This window comes from Puma concolor, chromosome B1 (assembly GCF_028749965.1).
Source record: "Puma concolor isolate L17-30 chromosome B1, mPumCon1.1.hap2, whole genome shotgun sequence".
Classification (NCBI taxonomy): domain Eukaryota; kingdom Metazoa; phylum Chordata; class Mammalia; order Carnivora; family Felidae; genus Puma; species Puma concolor.
This window is the reverse complement of record NC_141670.1, coordinates 128,676,417-128,695,346: the sequence shown is the minus strand read 5'-3', so window position 1 is coordinate 128,695,346 and position 18,930 is coordinate 128,676,417. Positions and strand designations below refer to the sequence as shown.

Genomic DNA, 18,930 nt, shown 5'->3' with positions numbered 1-18,930 from the left:
AGGCCAGAAAGGAATGGCAGGAGATCTTTAATGTGATGAACAGAAAAAATATGCAGCCGAGAATCCTTTATCCAGCAAGTCTGTCATTTAGAATAGAAGGAGAGATAAAGGTCTTCCCAAACAAACAAAAACTGAAGGAATTCATCACTACTAAACCAGCACTACAAGAGATCCTAGGGGGATCCTGTGAGACAAAGTACCAGAGACATCGCTACAAGCATGAAACCTACGGACATCACAATGACTCTAAACCCATATCTTTCTATAATAACACTGAATGTAAATGGACTAAATGCACCAACCAAAAGACATAGGGTATCAGAATGGATAAAAAAACAAGACCCATCTATTTGCTGTCTACAAGAGACTCATTTTAGACCTGAGGACACCTTCAGATTGAGAGTGAGGGGATGGAGAACTATTTATCATGCCACTGGAAGTCAAAAGAAAGCTGGGGTAGCCATACTTATATCAGACAAACTAGACTTTAAATTAAAGGCTGTAATAAGAGATGAAGAAGGGCATTATATAATAATCACACGGTCTATCCATCAGGGACAGCTAACAATTATAAATGTGTCTGCGCTGAATACAGGAACCCCCAAATATATAAAACAATTACTCACAAACATAAGCAACCTTATTGATAAGAATGTGGTAATTGCAGGGGACTTTAACACCCCACTTACAGAAATGGATAGATCATCTAGACACACGGTCAATAAAGAAACAAGGGCCCTGAATGATACATTGGATCAGATGGACTTGACAGATGTATTTAGAACTTTGAATCCCAAAGCAACAGAATATACTTTCTTCTCGAGTGCACATGGAACATTCTCCAAGATAGATCACATACTGGGTCACAAAACAGCCCTTCATAAGTATACAAGAATTGAAATCATACCATGCATACTTTCAGACCACAATGCTATGAAGCTTGAAATCAACCACAGGAAAAAGTCTGGAAAACCTCCAAAAGCAGGGAGGTTAAAGAACACCCTACTAAAGAATGAATGGGTCACCCAAGCAATTAGAGAAGAAATTAAAAAATATATGGAAACAAACGAAAATGAAAATACAACAATCCAAACGCTTTGGGATGCAGCGAAGGCAGTCCTGAGAGGAAAATACATTGCAATCCAGGCCTATCTCAAGAAACAAGAAAAATCCCAAATACAAAATCTAACAGCACACCTAAAGGAAATAGAAGCAGAACAGCAAAGACAGTCTAAACCCAGCAGAAGAAGAGAAATAATAAAGATCAGAGCAGAAAAAAACAATATAGAATCTAAAAAAACTGTAGAGCAGATCAACGAAACCAAAAGTTGGTTTTTTGAAAAAATAAACAAAATTGACAAACCTCTAGCCAGGCTTCCCAAAAAGAAAAGAGAGATGACCCAAATAGATAAAATCATGAATGAAAATGGAATGATTACAACCAATCCCTCAGAGATACAAGCAATTATCAGGGAATACTATGAAAAATTATATGCCAACAAACTGGACAACCTGGAAGAAATAGACAAATTCCTAAACACCCACATGCTTCCAAAACTCAATCAGGAGGAAATAGAAAGCTTGAACAGACCCATAACCAACGAAGAAATTGAATCAGTCATCAAAAATCTCCCAACAAATAAGAGTCCAGGACCAGATGGCTTCCCAGGGGAGTTCTACCAGACGTTTAAAGCAGAGATAATACCTATCCTGCTCAAGCTATTCCAAGAAATAGAAAGGGAAGGAAAACTTCCAGGTTCATTCTATGAAGCCAGTATTACTTTGATTCCTAAACCAGACAGAGACCCAGTAAAAAAAGAGAACTACAGGCCAATATCCCTGATGAATATGTATGCAAAAATTCTCAGTAAGATACTAGCAAATCGAATTCAACAGCATATAAAAAGAATTATCACCATGATCAAGTGGGATTCATTCCTGAGCTGCAGGGCTGATTCAACATTCGCAAATCAATTAATGTGATACATCACATTAATAAAAGAAAAGAGAAGAACCATATGATCCTGTCAATCGATGCAGAAAAGGCACTTGACAAAATTCAGCAACCTTTCTTAATAAAAACCCTCGAGAAAGTCGGGACAGAAGGAACATACTTAAAGATCATAAAAGCCACTTATGAAAAGCCCACAGCTAACATCATCCTCAATGAGGAGAAACTGAGAGCTTTTTCCCTGAGATCAGGAACACGACAGGGATGTCCACTCTCACCACTATTGTTTAGCATAGTGTTGGAAGTTCTAGCATCAGCAATCAGAGCAATCAGACAACAAAAGGAAATCAAAGGCATCAAAATTGGCAAAGATGAAGTCAAGCTTTCGCTTTTTGCAGATGACATGATATTATACATGGAAAATCCGATAGACTACACCAAAAGTCTGCTAGAACTGATACATGAATTCAGCAAAGTTGCAGGATACAAAATCAATGTACAGAAATCAGTTGCATTCTTATGCACTAATAATGAAGCAACAGAAAGACAAATAAAGAAACTGATCCCATTCACAATTGCACCAAGAAGCATAAAATACCTAGGAATAAATCTAACCAAAGATGTAAAAGAGCTGTATGCTGAAAACTATAGAAAGCTTATGAAGGAAATTGAAGAAGATATAAAGAAATGGAAAGACATTCTGTGCTCATGGATTGGAAGAATAAATATTGTCAAAATGTCAATACTACCCAAAGCTATCTACACATTCAATGCAATCCCAATCAAAATTGCACCAGCATTCTTCTCGAAACTAGAACAAGCAATCCTAAAATTCATATGGAACCACAAAAGGCCCCGAATAGCCAAAGTGATTTTGAAGAAGAAGACCAAAGCAGGAGGCATCACCATCCCAGACTTTAGCCTCTACTACAAAGCTGTCATCATCAAGACAGCATGGTATTGGCACCAAAACAGACACATAGACCAATGGAATAGAATAGAAACCCCAGAACTAGACCCACAAACGTATGGCCAACTAATCTTTGACAAAGCAGGAAAGAATATCCAATGGAAAAAAGACAGTCTCTTTAACAAATGGTGCTGGGAGAACTGGACAGCAACATGCAGAAGGATGAAACTAGACCACTTTCTCACACCATTCACAAAAATAAACTCAAAGTGGATAAGGACCTGAATGTGAGACGGGAAACCATTAAAACCCTAGAGGAGAAAGCAGGAAAGGATCTCTCTGACCTCAGTCGTAGCAATTTCTTACTTGACACATCCCCAAAGGCAAGGGAATTAAAAGCAAAAATGAATTACTGGGACCTTATGAAGATAAAAAGCTGTGCACAGCAAAGGAAACAACCAACAGAACTAAAAGGCAACCAACGGAATGGGAAAAGATATTTGCAAATGACATATCAGACAAAGGGCTAGTATCCAAAGTCTATAAAGAGCTCACCAAACTCCACACCTGAAAAACAAATAACCCAGTGAAGAAATGGGCAGAAAACATGAATAGACACTTCTCTAAAGAAGACATCCGGATGGCCAACAAGCACATGAAAAGATGCTCAACGTCGTTCCTTATCAGGGAAATACAAATCAAAACCACACTCAGATATCACCTCACACCAGTCAGAGTGGCCAAAATGAACAAATCAGGAGACTATAGATGCTGGAGAGGATGTGGAGAAACGGGAACCCTCTTACACTGTTGGTGGGAATGCAAATTGGTGCAGCCACTCTGGAAAACAGTGTGGAGGTTCCTCAAAAAATTAAAAAATAGATCTACCCTATGACCCAGCAATAGCATTGCTAGGAATTTACCCAAGGGATACAGGAGTACTGATGCATAGGGGCACTTGTACCCCAATGTTTATAGCAGCACTCTCAACAATAGCCAAATTATGGAAAGAGCCTAAATGCCCATCAACTGATGAATGGATAAAGAAATTGTGGTTTATATACACAATGGAGTACTACGTGGCAATGAGAAAGAATGAAATATGGCCCTTTGTAGCAACGTGGATGGAACTGGAGAGTGTGATGCTAAGTGAAATAAGCCATACAGAGAAAGACAGATACCATATGGTTTCATTCTTATGTGGATCCTGAGAAACACAACAGAAACCCATGGGGGAGGGGAAGGAAAAAAAAAAAAAAGAGGTTAGAGTGGGAGAGAGCCAAAGCATAAGAGACCCTTAAAAACTGAGAACAAACTGAGGGCTGATGGGGGGTGGGAGGGAGGGGAGGGTGGGTGATGGGTATTGAGGAGGGCACCTTTTGGGATGAGCACTGGGTGTTGTATGGAAACCAATTTGACAATAAACTTCATATATTGAAAAAAATTTAAAAAAATTTTTTTAAAGTAATGAAAATTTCTTCTAGTCTGAAATACAGCCCTGAATTTCCCAATACACAAATTTTCTATACATCATAATCCAAGAGAAACCAGTATCTTTGTTAGGTGATGAAGTGTGGAGATGAGGAGAGGAAAAGAAAAGAGATTTGAAATGGCAGATAAAACTAACAACAACAAGAACAACAAAGCCACAGACCAAATAGTAATGTGACCTATTACTTTGCCATGAATTAAAATAATAATGATAATGCAACATGTATATCACACAGAGCAGGGAGCTGAAGAAAGGGATGATATAATAAGAGCTGACAGAATCCAGGAATAAACTGAAAGAATACCACAGAAACAAAGACAAACTGGAAATATCACCACAGAGAATAGGCACTCCTAAAAATTCAGTAAAGTGTCTAGTGGACTGGAGTGAGAAAACTAAATATGAAAAGCAAAAAGGACTGCAAAGAAGAGGGAAAAGAAGGAGGAGAGGGAAGAGAGGAAGGGAGAGATGAAGGGGAAGGAAAAGAAATCTTTATCTACTTATTGAAAGAGCACATCATATCATAGCAGGAAAAATTATATAAAATAGCCAAACTGAGTCATATTCTAATAAAATTACCAGACTTGAAACATAAAGAAATATTTATTTTGACGTCTCAGCATTAACATCAAATCACTCATAAGTAGGTTAGTCATATAACGTAACTCCCAACCTTTTGAGATTAAGGCAATGTTATTAAAAATTATGCCTGGACAATAGGCATAAATTGGGACTATCTCACAAAAGCCAGTAAAGGAGAAAAAGAAAATCAGACTGTCTTCAATGCCACCTAAGAAAACAACTACACCTGGTCATTCTGTCATGCAAGTATAAAAGCAAATAATTTTGAAAAAGAAAAAAATCAATTAGGTTAAGAGCCTCATCCAAATAAGAGATGAATGTGGGAAATATGACCGTGAATACTAATTCTATATAACTATAGGATCAAGATGTCATTGGTCTAACACAGGTGTGGTGTTATGATTATAGAATCAAGTGAAAATGGTATAAGCAATATGGAAATGACATGTCTTACAAAAAAAAAAAATAATGAAATGAAGCAGTTGAGAATTTGGGGGAAAAAATTAAAGCACACAGATAACCTCATCTTATATAGGTGGAATTTAAAATGTATTACCGTAAGCTCAAAGATAATATAATACAGCCACAAAAACATGTAAAACACTAAGAAAGATCTTATAGTCAATCAAAATTGAGTGGGAAAGAGTATGGGGAAAAGAATGGGAAGGAAAAGGAAATACCTAGTATGTTTATTACTCATAGAAGGAAGTTAACAGATACTATCTAAAGTAGTAGAGGATTAAGAGTGTTATGCAAAGTAATGGTTACAAATGCAGCAAACAGAACACAAATGTAAACCTTCAACGTACACACACAATCAAAATAATGAAAGCAGGGAAGCCTTGGTGGCTAGTCTGTTGAGCAACTGACTCTTGATTACAGCTCAAGTCATGCTTCCAAGGTCGTGAGATTGAGCCCTGGGTCAGGCTCATGTTGAGCATAGAGCTTAAGATTTTCTCTCTCTCTCTCTCTCTCTCTCTCTCTCTCTCTCCTCCTCTGCTCTCTCCCCCATTCTCACTCTCTCTCTTTCTCTCTGAAGTAAAAAATAAAATAAAATAAAATAAAATAAAATAAAATAAAATAAAATAAAATAATGAAGACAAACCAAACAACTGTAAAGCCATAAAAATATCGTAAAGTATAATGTAATGTTTTAAAAGTATGACTCAAAAATGCCTGTCATGTTAACAAAAGTCTAAATTAACCTATTAAAAGAAGAAAAATACTTTCAAAAATTTTTCCTCTGAGTTTGTATTTTTCACTTTGGGTCAATTTTCAATTACATGTTTTTTTTAAAAAACTCTTACAAAGACAATATGGACATACCATGCTAGGAACTATATAACATGGCAAGTGAAAGTATGTATATGTGCTTGTGTTTGTGTGTCTTTCTGTGGACACAAAAGACCATGCTATGTGTATGATATGACCTTTTTTATTACTGCTTTTTGGACACAGTTAAATCTCACTTTAGAGCCATAGATAGATAGATTAGATAGATAGATATAGATATAGATATAGATATAGATATAGATATAGATATAGATATAGATATAGATATAGATATAGATATATTATAGATATAGATATAAATATCTTTATTTGAGGGAGAAGACTTAGATGGTTTGAATTGTAAAATGTCTGAATATATTTTAAAATGAACCATTTTGTATACTCCACATTTTTATCCAATCATTTAAATCAATGAACTACCTATTCCAAACGCCAGTAGAATTAATTATTGGTCATTGATAAAACTTTGGCAATAAGCTCTTTTAGGAAGTGGTAATAAAGGTTGGGAATCCATTGAAGTGCCTGAACTCATATTGGACTTGAATGGTTTGCCCTTAGTATCATTACACTGATTTTCATCATGGGAATCATCTTGACCCATCGTCCTTCATAATATCCTTTATTAAATCTTGAAGATTAGTTCTTACAGGTAACTGAGCTCAAATGGCCCTGACTTCAGTTCTTTAAGGGATGCCAGCTTATTAATGTGAAATATCAAAACAAAAATCCCAAGCATTTCTCTCATCTTTATTTAAACTCCAGTTAATATACAGTGTAAGATTAGTTTCAGGTGTATGATATAGTGATTCAACCCTTCCATACAACACCTGATGCCCATCACACCCATGCCCTCCTTAATCCCCATCACCTGTTTAACCCATCCCCCCACCCATCTTCCCTTTGGTAACCATGTTTGTTCTCTATACTTAAGAATCTGTTTCTTGGTTTCCCTCTCTCTACCACCCTGAATATGCCAGATCTTATCAGATCATGGAAGCTAAGCAGGGTTGGACCTGGTTAGTACTTGGACAGGAGACCAAGCATTTCTAAAGAAGCTTAGCTACATGAAGACACCTTGGAGAGCCTCTAAGGTAATATGCTCTGAACATTTATTTCTTTTACATTAAGAAAGTTGGGACAACACCATATGGGTGGTAAAATTAGTTTTTTGCTTAATGGATCAGTGATCCTTCATGGTCTTTTCAAACCCACCACACCAGTCAACTTTTCAAAAACAGGTTCTCAAAACATTGGCATACAAACACAGATGTGAACCTGCAGAGATTCACAAAAATTACAGAATTTCATGCCTAAAATGAGGCACAAGACTGAGGGATGTAAGCTGCAAATTGGAATTTGTGTACAGGATCTATTTTATCCAGAGCATTGTTTCATGTTGCAATTATTTTTTCAACAAGTTTTCATTCTGAGGAAAGAAGTAATAAAGTTGCCTCATATCAACACATGTTGGCCCATGTTTACCATGTTAAAGAGTAGTATTTTATGGCTTTCTTAAAGAGTATATAAATAGCAAGGCCATCAGCATGAACAATTTAACCGTATCATATGATGTTTTTCCTGTCATTGATAAAATTATGAGTATACTAATAAAAAAAACCCTATTGACCTTTTAATTAGATTAGCAATAACTTTTTAACCATGAAACTTATAAAGTTTTCTACCCTGTACCCATATTTTATATTTGTACTTTCTGGAGTTTTCAGATAACTATTTTATTTTATTTTGAGAGAGAGAGAGAGAGCGTGCATGTACGTGTGCATGAGTGGGGGAAGGTCAGAGAGAGAGGGAGAGAGAGAATCCCAAGCAGGTTCCGTTCTGTCACCACAGAACCTGACACGAGGCTCGAACTCATGAACTGCGAGATCATACTTGAGCCAAATCAAGAGCTGGAGGCTCAACCTACTGAGCTACCCAGGTACTCCTCAAATATATGTATTTTTAATGTTTATTTTTTGAGAGACAGAGACACAAAGTGCGAGTCGGGGAGGGTGAGAGAGCTAGGGAGACACAGAATATGAGGTGGGCTCCAGGCTCTGAGCTGTCGGCACAGAGCCTGAATCGGGGCTCCATTTCATGAACGGTGAGATCATACCTAAGCCGAAGTCAGCCAACCAAGCCACCCAGGCTACCCTCAGATAATCATCTTTTATCTCATTTATTTCTCACACAGTCTTGTAAGGTCCACAGAGCCAATATTATTTTCTCCATTTACTAGTGAGTAGGGGGAGTCTCTCAGTGGTCAGAAGATAAAAGCAAATTCCCTGCTTCTCTCCCACCAATCTGGGAGCTTTTTCCTACATGCTGTCTCTCTCAGAGCTGGTGAACTTGTTACCATCTACCCAGAAAGTTAATACATAGTACAAGTTCGAAACAATTCTTAGGTCCCTTGGGAAAAAGTAGAAGAGAAGAAAAGCAAAATAAAGTATTGTTCCTGATCAAGGAGGAAATTCAGTACTGAAGAATCTTTGAAACACAGACTCTCACAAACAGAATCATTTATACCCTTGCCATAATTGGTATCCAGGCTACTTCTTGCTAAAAACCCACAAAGGACGAATCATTGCAGACTCACTGAAAAACTCATGTTTTTCAGTATTTGCAACATTCTTTGGCTGCTCACTTTGTGCAGAAGGTTAAGTGAAAGATCTAACAAGTAACAAAGCTGTATCTACACAGGTAATATATAGGCGGTTGTTGAGATTTTCTTGCAGATATTGGAGTACATATATCAAAACAGGTATATGAATTGAACTTATTACCTACCAAAGATTTGTTATGAATTTGCTTATTTTCAGTTCCAATTCCAATTTCAACTTCAGAATGGGAGAGTAAGATTTTTCTTCCAAATTATTATATTTAAGTAACAATTCTGTATTTCTTCATTTTTTACTTCCTATATTGACTTCCTATTGAAAAATGGCTATAAAGGATGCCTGGGTGGCTCAGTCGGTTAAGCATCCAACTTCGACTCAGGTCATTATCTCACAGTTTGAATCCTGCATTGGGCTCTGTGCTGACAGCTCAGAGCCTAGAGCCTGATTTAGATTCTGTGTCTCCGTCTCTCTCTGCCCCTTCCCTGCTCATGCTCTGTTTCTCTCTCTCTCAAAAATAAATAAAAACAATAAAAAAAATTAAAAATAAAAAAATGGCTTTAAGTTTATCATGCTGTTCAAATTAGGGTAACAGGGTATCTACTAAGGTGAAGATTATGTCAAGTGCTAGGTGAGGGAAAAATTTTAAATTTAGGACAGCCTCTCCTATGTCTAAGAATGAGAGCTGTGGGTCACATTTGACCAGACCTTCTTTGTTTTGGGCTGAGGCATTTGAATGGCACCACTGAATTATGCAAATACAATGTGACCACTACCTTTCATCCTCCAGGACAGTTGTAACCAGACTCTGTGTTTACTTAGTGTTTTAGCCAAAGCCATCTCAGTAGGGCTGGTTACAATGAAGAGGTAGATGAATTTGTGAGGGGAGGTTTCAGCTTCCTTGGGGGAGGAAATGGAAGTTTTACTGAAACTTCTCAAAATTCAAAGTTGAGGAGTCTAGCTGGTTTAGAGTAAACCACCGTGGCAGAGTATGGTTGAGCTGTAGGATCCATGGAGGACACAAGTAAAATAAATCTACCCTGAGAAAAGCAGGATCTTAGGCCAAAGACTGGAGTTCCATAAAATGGCCAAAGGCTTTGTCAAAAAAAAGTGTCACGGGAAGAGTTCCTGGAGGACACTGACAGCTCCACTGGGCATAGTTAGACCAGCATGGTTCCTGCACATTAGAGAGAAATGGCGGAGTGTTGGGAACATGACATGGGGAGAGCTGTAATGTTGAACTTCCATGTGACAACCATGACCTGAGAATTTCTGGATCAGCACCCATCTTTAACAGTGACCATTCCATGGCAGGAAGAAGGGAACGCAGGAGAAGACCTATCAAACTACAGCATTTTTCTCTATATGGCATTTGGAAGAAGACTGGCCCCTGATTGACCAAAAAAATGGCCTTGGAACACTAGGACAATTCAAGAGCAGAAGGACTTTCGAGAGAAACTCTTGAATTGGTCCACAGAGGCCAATTAGTTACTAACATTTAAAAATAAGAATTTTCACATAAAATTCTCTTGGAGAAAAAAAAAAAAAAAAAAGAAGTGCTCTTGAAAAAAAACTTCTGCGGATCCTGCAACATGGAGCTCACATGCTAGTTATAAATTCCAGATGAGGTAAATACCAGCTGCCCTCTTCCGATGTGGTCACCACACCGCGTTTCATTCCTGACTCTCAGGTAGAGTGACACTTGCATTTTCATCACAAGCTGTGCTTTTTTATCATCATACAAGCCCTGGTTCTCGCACCCACCACTTATTTATGATACTTGGCTAGCACTGGAGCCAATGAGCTCTGTATCCTCATCTCTGTCCTTTGGATGATACTTGTCATCTCAATTTCTAATGCATATTTCCAGAATGTCCTGCTGAATGAAGCCCACCTGGTTTGTTCACCATTCTACTCCTCTACTTTCTTCTATACCAGTTCACAATTGTTGCACTAATTGTTTAACTAATAAATAAGGGGCCTAGTGATTTTTGAATGATCCCCCCCCAAAATTCTGCAGAAACTACAAAGCTGAACAATATAAAAAGTGATTATTGGAGAAGCCCAGGAAAAAAGACTTGCAAGTCTTCTCTTCAGTTAAACACAGACTCTCAGTTCCTTTTCTTGGCTGTGCTCTGAAAATGGGAGAGGACCCAAGAAACACCAATAATAGTAGTTGAAAATTTAACTTCTAACATGTTATTCTGATGAAAAGTAAAGTTTTTCTTTAAGAACTTGTGACTTCAGGTTGGAGGAGACGAAGGAGATGTGAGAACTAAACACAATGCGGGATCCCAGAATAGATCATTGGAACAGAGAAAGGGTATCGGTGGAGAAAATGAGGAAATTTGAATAAGGTGTTGGTTTAGTTAACACTGTTACTTCCTGGTTTAGATCACGGTACTATGTTTATGTATGATGTTACCATTAAGTGAAGCTGGGCAAAGGTTATTTTGTACCTTTGTCTAAAACAAATTCAAAGTAAAATGTTTTAAAAATTTTAAAGAGATTATGCAGTTTCTCTTTTGGTATATTTTTAAAAATGTGTCTGTGGTCTGGAAAAGAGTCAAAGTGTCAAAAATGACCCCTAAATAGCCCTGCGATAGTTAGGAAAAGACACCTCTACCTTCCTATAGAAGTCCTCCCGTGACTGCATATACCATTCCCGTGGCATGCACTCTGTTAACAGGTGTTAGATTGCCCATGAATTGACTGTCTTTCTGGATTTCCAAGTAGCCCTATAGCCTAACCACATGTTGGATGATTGTATTACTACATTTTAGTCTCCTATTATTGACTATTTGCTTGGACTAAGCCCAAATATGGCCAATAGTTCTTGAACACTGTGCATTGTGTGTTGTACTGTAGCTCCTGTTGTGGGCCAGTTGCCCAAACACATTTCTCATCCTAATAGGAGGATCCAGCTGAGTCTGGCTGGTTTCATGTACATGACACTCTGAGGGCTACTACTTTCTCCCTCAGAGTCTCCACACGATGGTTAGTCAAATCTCTTTGCTACCAACATTGCCATCTGTTCCCCCTAGGTCTTCATTCACTCAACAAATACTTATTGAGCACCTATTATGTGTGATACACTAGAGTAAACAATGAGAATACAGAACAAAAGCATGAGAGATATTGACCTTATTTTTATGGAGCACACACCCATACTTGGTGTGTGTGCTTAGAGAATAAACAGTTGGCTATTTTTTCTCTATTTCTTCCTTCTTTCTTTCCTCCCCTTCCTTGTTTTAGTTTCATTTCAGAGCTTAAACAATAATTTCTCTATTTACCAAAAATATTTTTAAAATTTTGTTTCAAATCACCAAGTTATGGTGTAAAAGAATCCTGGTTCTATATAAGGTCAACTTAGCTACATTAGCATCTATAAATTTTGTTCTTGAAAAGTATTTCATGGTCAACAAGTGTCACTTGCTATATTTTGCCATCTAAAACTAAGATTTGTATATTTGTGAATATAGATGCAAAGATTTGGAGGCCTTGAGTCTTGCCCTTTTCAACAGCCTGCTTCCATGACAACAGAACCTATTAGAAGCAACCTTGTCACCACAACTGTAGGCCCAAATAATTTTACAGAAAAGATAAAAAGGTATGTGGCAATTCTATCTTGCTCCATTTTTTACATAAAGTAATTTCTCAGAAATATGATCAGCATTTGAAACAAGTGATTAAAAATTAAAAAGCCCTGAGAGAGAGAAAAACTCTATTCATAACAAGGATTTTGAAAGCTTAATGAAAGGTGAAGGAAACATTTTTTGCACAGTGAACAATTGATCCAAAGTTTAAAATGTGAAGATTTAGATCATCATAGGGAGACTAACATGTTCATCCATAAGAATTTGTACTTTGAGGTCCATAAAGAGCAAAAAAAGAAGTTTATCCATTCAGGTTGAAGAAATCCTATATTTATAGTGTAATTTATTACTTGGACCAGAAAAACATAAAAGCAAATATTTCATTATGTTTTTTGAACTTTGAATGTCGGAACATTTTCCAAAACCATTGTACTAACTTACTAACAGTAAACAAAATCAAATTATTTGTCCAATGAACCCCCTTCAGTGAAAAGGAAAGAATAATTTCTGTCAAAGATAATAGACACAGTCTTATCACTTGATATTCGATTTTTTTTGTAATGTCATGTACATATTTTTTTTAATTTTATTTTTTATTTTTTAAAATTTACATCCAAATGAGTTAGCATATAGTGAAACAATGATTTCAGGAGTAGATTCCTTAATGCTCCTTACCCATTTAGCCCATCCCCCCTCCCACAACCCCTCAGTAACCCTCAGTTTGTTCTCCATATTTATGAGCCTCTTCTGTTTTGTCCCCCTCCTGTTTTTATATTATTTTTGCTTCCCTTCCCTTATGTTCATCTCTTTTGTCTCTTAAAGTCCTCATATGAGTGAAGTCATATGATATTTGTCTTTCTCTCACTGACTAATTTCACTTAGCATAATACCCTCCAGTTCCATCCACATAGTTGCAAATGGCAAGATTTCATTCTTTTTGATTGCCGAGTAATATTCTAATATATATATATATATATATATATATATATATATATATATACATACACACACCACATCTTCTTTATCCATTCATCCATTGATGGACATTTGGGCTCTTTCCATACTTTGGCTACTGTTGATAGTGCTGCTATAAACATGGGGGTGCATGTGTCCCTTCGAAACAGCACATCTGTACCTCGTGGATAAATGCCTAGTAGCGCAATTGCTGGGTCATAGGGTAGTGGTATTTTTAGTTTTTTGAGGAACTTCCATACTGTTTTCCAGAGTGGCTGCACCAGCTTGCATTGCCACCAACAATGCAAAAGAGATCCTCTTTCTCCGCATCCTCGCCAACATCTGTTGTTGCCTGAGTTGTTAATGTTAGCCATTCTGACAGGTGTAAGGTGGTATCTCACTGTGGTTTTGATTTGTATTTCCCTGATGATGAGTGATGTTGAGCATTTTTTCATGTGTCGGTTGGCCATCTGGATGTCTTCCTTGGAGAAGTATCTATTCACATCTTTTGCCCATTTCTTCACTGGATTATTTGTTTTTTTTTGGGTATTGAGTTTGATAAGTTCTTTATAGATTTTGGATACTAACCCTTTATCTGATATGTCATTTGCAAGTATCTTCTCCCATTCCATCGGCTGCCTTTTAGTTTTGCTGATGGTTTCCTTTGCTGTGCAGAAGTTTTTTATTTTGATGAGGTCCCAGTAGTTCATTTTTGCTTTTGTTTCCCTTGCCTCCAGAGACGTGTTGAGTAAGAAGTTGCTGCAGGCAAGATCAAAGAGGTGTTTGCCTGCTTTCTCCTCAAGGATTCTGATGGCTTCCTGTCTTACATTGAGGTCTTTCATCCATCTTTAGTTTATTTTTGTGTATTGTGTAAGAAAGTGGTCCAGGTTCATTCTTCTGCATGTCGCTGTCCAGTTTTCCCAGCACCACTTGCTGAAGAGACTGTCTTTATTCCATTGGATATTCTTTCCTGCTTTATCAAAGATTAGTTGGCCATAAATTTGTGGGTCCATTTGTGGGTTCTCTATTCTGTTCCATTGATCTGAGTGTCTGTTCTTGTGATATTCTATTTTTAAAATTTATTTATAATTTAAATAGAACTTAAGTATATATACAATCAACATTTAATATTGTCTAATGTCTACAGCAATATATATACACTATGCAAATTTTAAAATTGTTTCTTATTTTGAAAAATTTGTACCCATTTTATGGAGCCTTGAAGACTCTCTATTTTTGTTATGTGAATTTCAAAATACTTAAAAATACTTTCAAAAATAAAAATACTTTCAAAATACTTAACAAATGTTAAGCAGTTTAAATTAATATATAATAAATATTCGGGGCACCTGGGTGGCTCAGTGGTTAAGGGGCCAACTTCGGCGCAGGTCATGATCTCACAGTTCATGAGTTGGAACCCTGAATCTAGCTCTGTGCTGACAGCTCAAAGCCTGAAGCCTGCTTCAGATTCTGTGTCTCCCTCTCTCTCTCTGCCCATCCTTGGCTTGCACTCTGTCTCTCTCTATTAAAAAAATAAACGTTAAAAACTTTTTTTTAAATAAACAAATATTCATTTAACATTTATTGTGTACTAGGGGCAAACCTGGGGAAGATGCAAAGACAAGAGAAAGCTAATCTCATCTCTTAGTTGCTTATCTGGGGGAGATTCCCTTGTAACACACACAAAAAAAGAGGCAAATAAGGGGTAATGAATAGAATATAGAGTTAATTAGTAGTTAGACTTACAATTTAAAATTAGCATATGAGGATTTAAACTTACAACACTAGAATCAAAATTGCAACATTTTTAAATTTGCCCCAGCAGCTTACTTCATGTTAACAAACTTTTAGTGAAAAAAAAATCTGTTTGTATTGTCATTTTTAAATAAATGTCTTCCCCCACCAGAATGCAAGCTCCAGAAGCACAGAGACTGTGTCTGCATCCAACTTAGCATAATAACTGACAGATAGTATATATCCCATTAGCAATTATAGACTGGCTGAGCAGAAAAAGCCAAGTGCAAGAGCTACTTTTTCGTTAAATTTCTGTTAATTTTTAATTTTAGAATTTTTACAACTTTCACTTTGAAATATCAATAAACTTACAAAACAGTTGCAAAAGTAGGACAAAGATTCCCATACCCCTTTCACCCATTATTCCATAAATGTTATATAACTCACAAAATCAATAAATTAACGTTAGAAATTAGCTTTAACATTAGCCTAGACTATAGTCTAATTGATAGAACTTATTCAAATTTTGCCAATTTACCCACAAACGTTCTCTTTCTCATTCAGGATCTAATCCACCATCACATGATGCATTTAGTTGTCATGTCACTTTATTCTCTGGTAATCTGAAACAGTTCCTTGGTCTTTCCTTGTCTTTCATGACCTTGACACTTGTAAGAATGCTAGCCAGTTGTTTCTTAGAACGCTACTCATTTGCAATTTCCCTAACGTTTTCTCATGATTAAATTCAGATTATTCATTGTTGGTAAGAATACCACAGGAGTGATGTTGTGTCCTTCTCAGTGTATCATATCGGGAGGAGTGTAGTATCAATTTGTCCCATCATGGGTGACATTAAATTTATTGTATGCTAAAGATAGAGAACAGGTGTTTTTTTTTGTTTGTTTTTTTTTTTTAATTTTTTTTTTCAACGTTTATTTACTTTTGGGACAGAGAGAGACAGAGCATGAACAGGGGAGGGGCAGAGAGAGAGGGAGACACAGAATCGGAAACAGGCTCCAGGCTCTGAGCCATCAGCCCAGAGCCTGACGCGGGGCTCGAACTCACGGACCGCGAGATCGTGACCTGGCTGAAGTCGGACGCTCAACCGACTGCGCCACCCAGGCGCCCCGAGAACAGGTTTTTTTAACGTTCATTTATGTTTGAGAGAGAGCATGAGTGGGGGAGGGGCAGAGAGAGAGGGGGACAAAGGTCCCCGATGCAAGATTCAAATTCATGAGCCGTGAGATCATGACCCGAGCGGAAGTCAGTGTCTCAGCCAACTAAGGGACCCAGCCCCAAGAACAGCTATTTTTAAATCTTATTCTAGCAGCATTGGAGAGTCTTCCCTAGATCTAGAGACATGTTTTACTTAATCCCTCCACAAACCTTCAAAGTCCTGTGTTTTGTGTCAGGGAATAGCAGAATAATAACAGAATAAATAAATAAATAAATAAATACACGCGCGCGCGCGCACACACGCACGCACGCACACACGCACACACACAGTGCTTGCCATCAGGCTATAGACTCGGAAGTATTTACAACAAACTGTGAAAAGTACAATGCCAAATATCTAGGACGATATGGGAGTAAAGAGGAAAGTATTTGTGCCTTGATAGGAAAAATGATCGAGGAACATTATCACAAAAGTGGCAACAATTTAAGAAGGGTCTTGTAGGACAAATAAGCTTTTCCCTGGTGGCAGAAAGAATAGAAGTTGGTGGACCCTGATAAGCAACAACGAAGCAAGGTAATCATGAAAATATTTGCGGTAATCGAAGAATAATGAGAGATTTGATGTAGCATGTGCAGGTGAGAAAGTGACCAAAACTAGGTAGAGTGAAGCTGGGAGGTCTTGCATGCTATAAGTCTAGAGTTTACCACATAGATGCTTAATGAACCTGTGAAAGAGTTTTGATGGCAGGAGAATAAAAAGTTTTGGTGGTGGTTGCTGTTGTTTTTAAGAAAGACAAGTATATTGGCAACGGAGAAAACAGTCTGCAGCAGAGACAAATGGGTGTTTGAGAATTTTTTAAATGTGGACCAGTTGTAGTACCCCAGGTAGGCCCAGGTCCTGACCTGGAAAAGAGGCACCCCAGAATTAAAGGCAAACCATAAATACATCAATTTTCAAGGGGGAATTGCTGCTCGATTCAAAATCATCTCAGTCCCTGAAATTGGATTAATTGGATAAACTGGTGCCAAGAACTAATATAGTCTGATGGCGACTGAAAATGTAAGAAAGAATAAAAAGTAACAAAATTGAAACTGAGTTGCTGTTAGCGAGAACTATTTAAAGATAGGCTCCCTGTGGCTAGAGCTGAATTTTTCTTCACCAACAGTGACAGCAATTGACTCAGTGCATTAACGACATTATGTGTAAAGATGAGCAGAGTTCTTCATTGTAAATGGTCGGAAGGAGTCATATAAGTGGTCATAATGTCCAGAAGCATCTCTTAGTTTCTAACAGATTTCTTCTGTTGAATAATATATTATCAACTGAAATAATATAATTAATAGTTAATCTATTATGAACTGAAATAATATAGTTAATAGTTATTCTTGTCTTCTTGTCATTATTTATTAATAAATAAACAGCATGCTTAAATTGCATATTCATTTTTTAATAGTTAATGGATGCATATCTATTTTGGTTTTTCAAACGATGAATTAGTAGCAAAAAAGAAAGCAATCCATTCTGTTTTATGATATTCTGGGTCTGGTTGTATTAGTGTCACCCAAATAATGGGGTAAATAATGTTATTGGAGAGAGAGAGAGAGAGAGAGAGAGAGAGAGAGAGAGAGAGTAGAAGCTGTCCTCTAGCCTTGAGAAGTAAGCTATCCTTTTGTGAGGGGGCCTGAAGAGAGGGCTGGAGGGCCAAGAACTGTGAGTGGCCCCTTGGAACTGAGAGCAGCCCCAGCCAACAGTAGGAAAATAGGGATGTCGGTCCCACAGGCATAAGGACAAGAATCCTGTCAGCAACCTGAGGGAGCTTGGAGCAGATCTTTACTTAGTTGAGCCCCTGATAAGACTGCAGTGCTGGTCAACAGACAGATTCCAACTTGGTGAGACCCTGGAGCAGAGACCCCAGCTATGCTGTACCTGGACTCCTAACCCATGGAAACTATGAACTAATAGATATGTATTCTTTTGAGCTATGAGCTTGTCATAATTTGTTATGCGGTAGGGAAGATTGATACCTGGAATTACAATGCTGCCGTAACAAATCCCTAAACCAGCAGAGCAGCATTGGAACTGGGCAGTGGGGTAGAGGCTGGAGGAATTTTGAGGGGCATGCTAGGGAAAGCCTAAATCACTGTGAACACCCTGCTAATAGAAATATGGACTTCGAGAACACTGCTGCAGAGGGCTCAGAGGAAGTAGTGAGCCATGTCCTTAGAAACTGGAGAAAAGGGATCTGTGTTATGTAGTGGTTAGTGATAACGTCTCTGCCTTTATATGCAAAACAGGACTTTGGTTATATAGTAAGGAAGAGTTTCCAACAGAGTGTTGAAGGTGCTAGCTGGTTTCTTGTTACTGCTTATAGTAAAATGCAAGAGGAAAGAAACAGATTGAAGTAAGAAGTGTAAACAAAAAGAAGCCAGGTCTGGGTGATTTGGGAAATTTTCAACCTCTTCAGATTGCAAAAGTAGCTGACATTTTCACTGTCAGGAAAGCATGTTCTAGAAAAAAAGCTAAGGTTCTGACTCCACTACCTTTTGCTAAAAACCTCAGGTCAAAAAATTCCGAGTATTGAGTCATGCAAAAGGCTGTTTCAAGAAATGACAAGCGTCCCATACAGACC

At 37.6% G+C, this 18,930-nt stretch overlaps 1 long non-coding RNA gene across 1 annotated transcript in view; it reads right to left on the bottom strand.

The window, feature by feature from the left end:
* Window positions 1–18,930, bottom strand: part of LOC147581877 (uncharacterized) — a 40,305-nt gene that overhangs the window by 16,706 nt on the left and 4,669 nt on the right. The window lies entirely within an intron of this gene.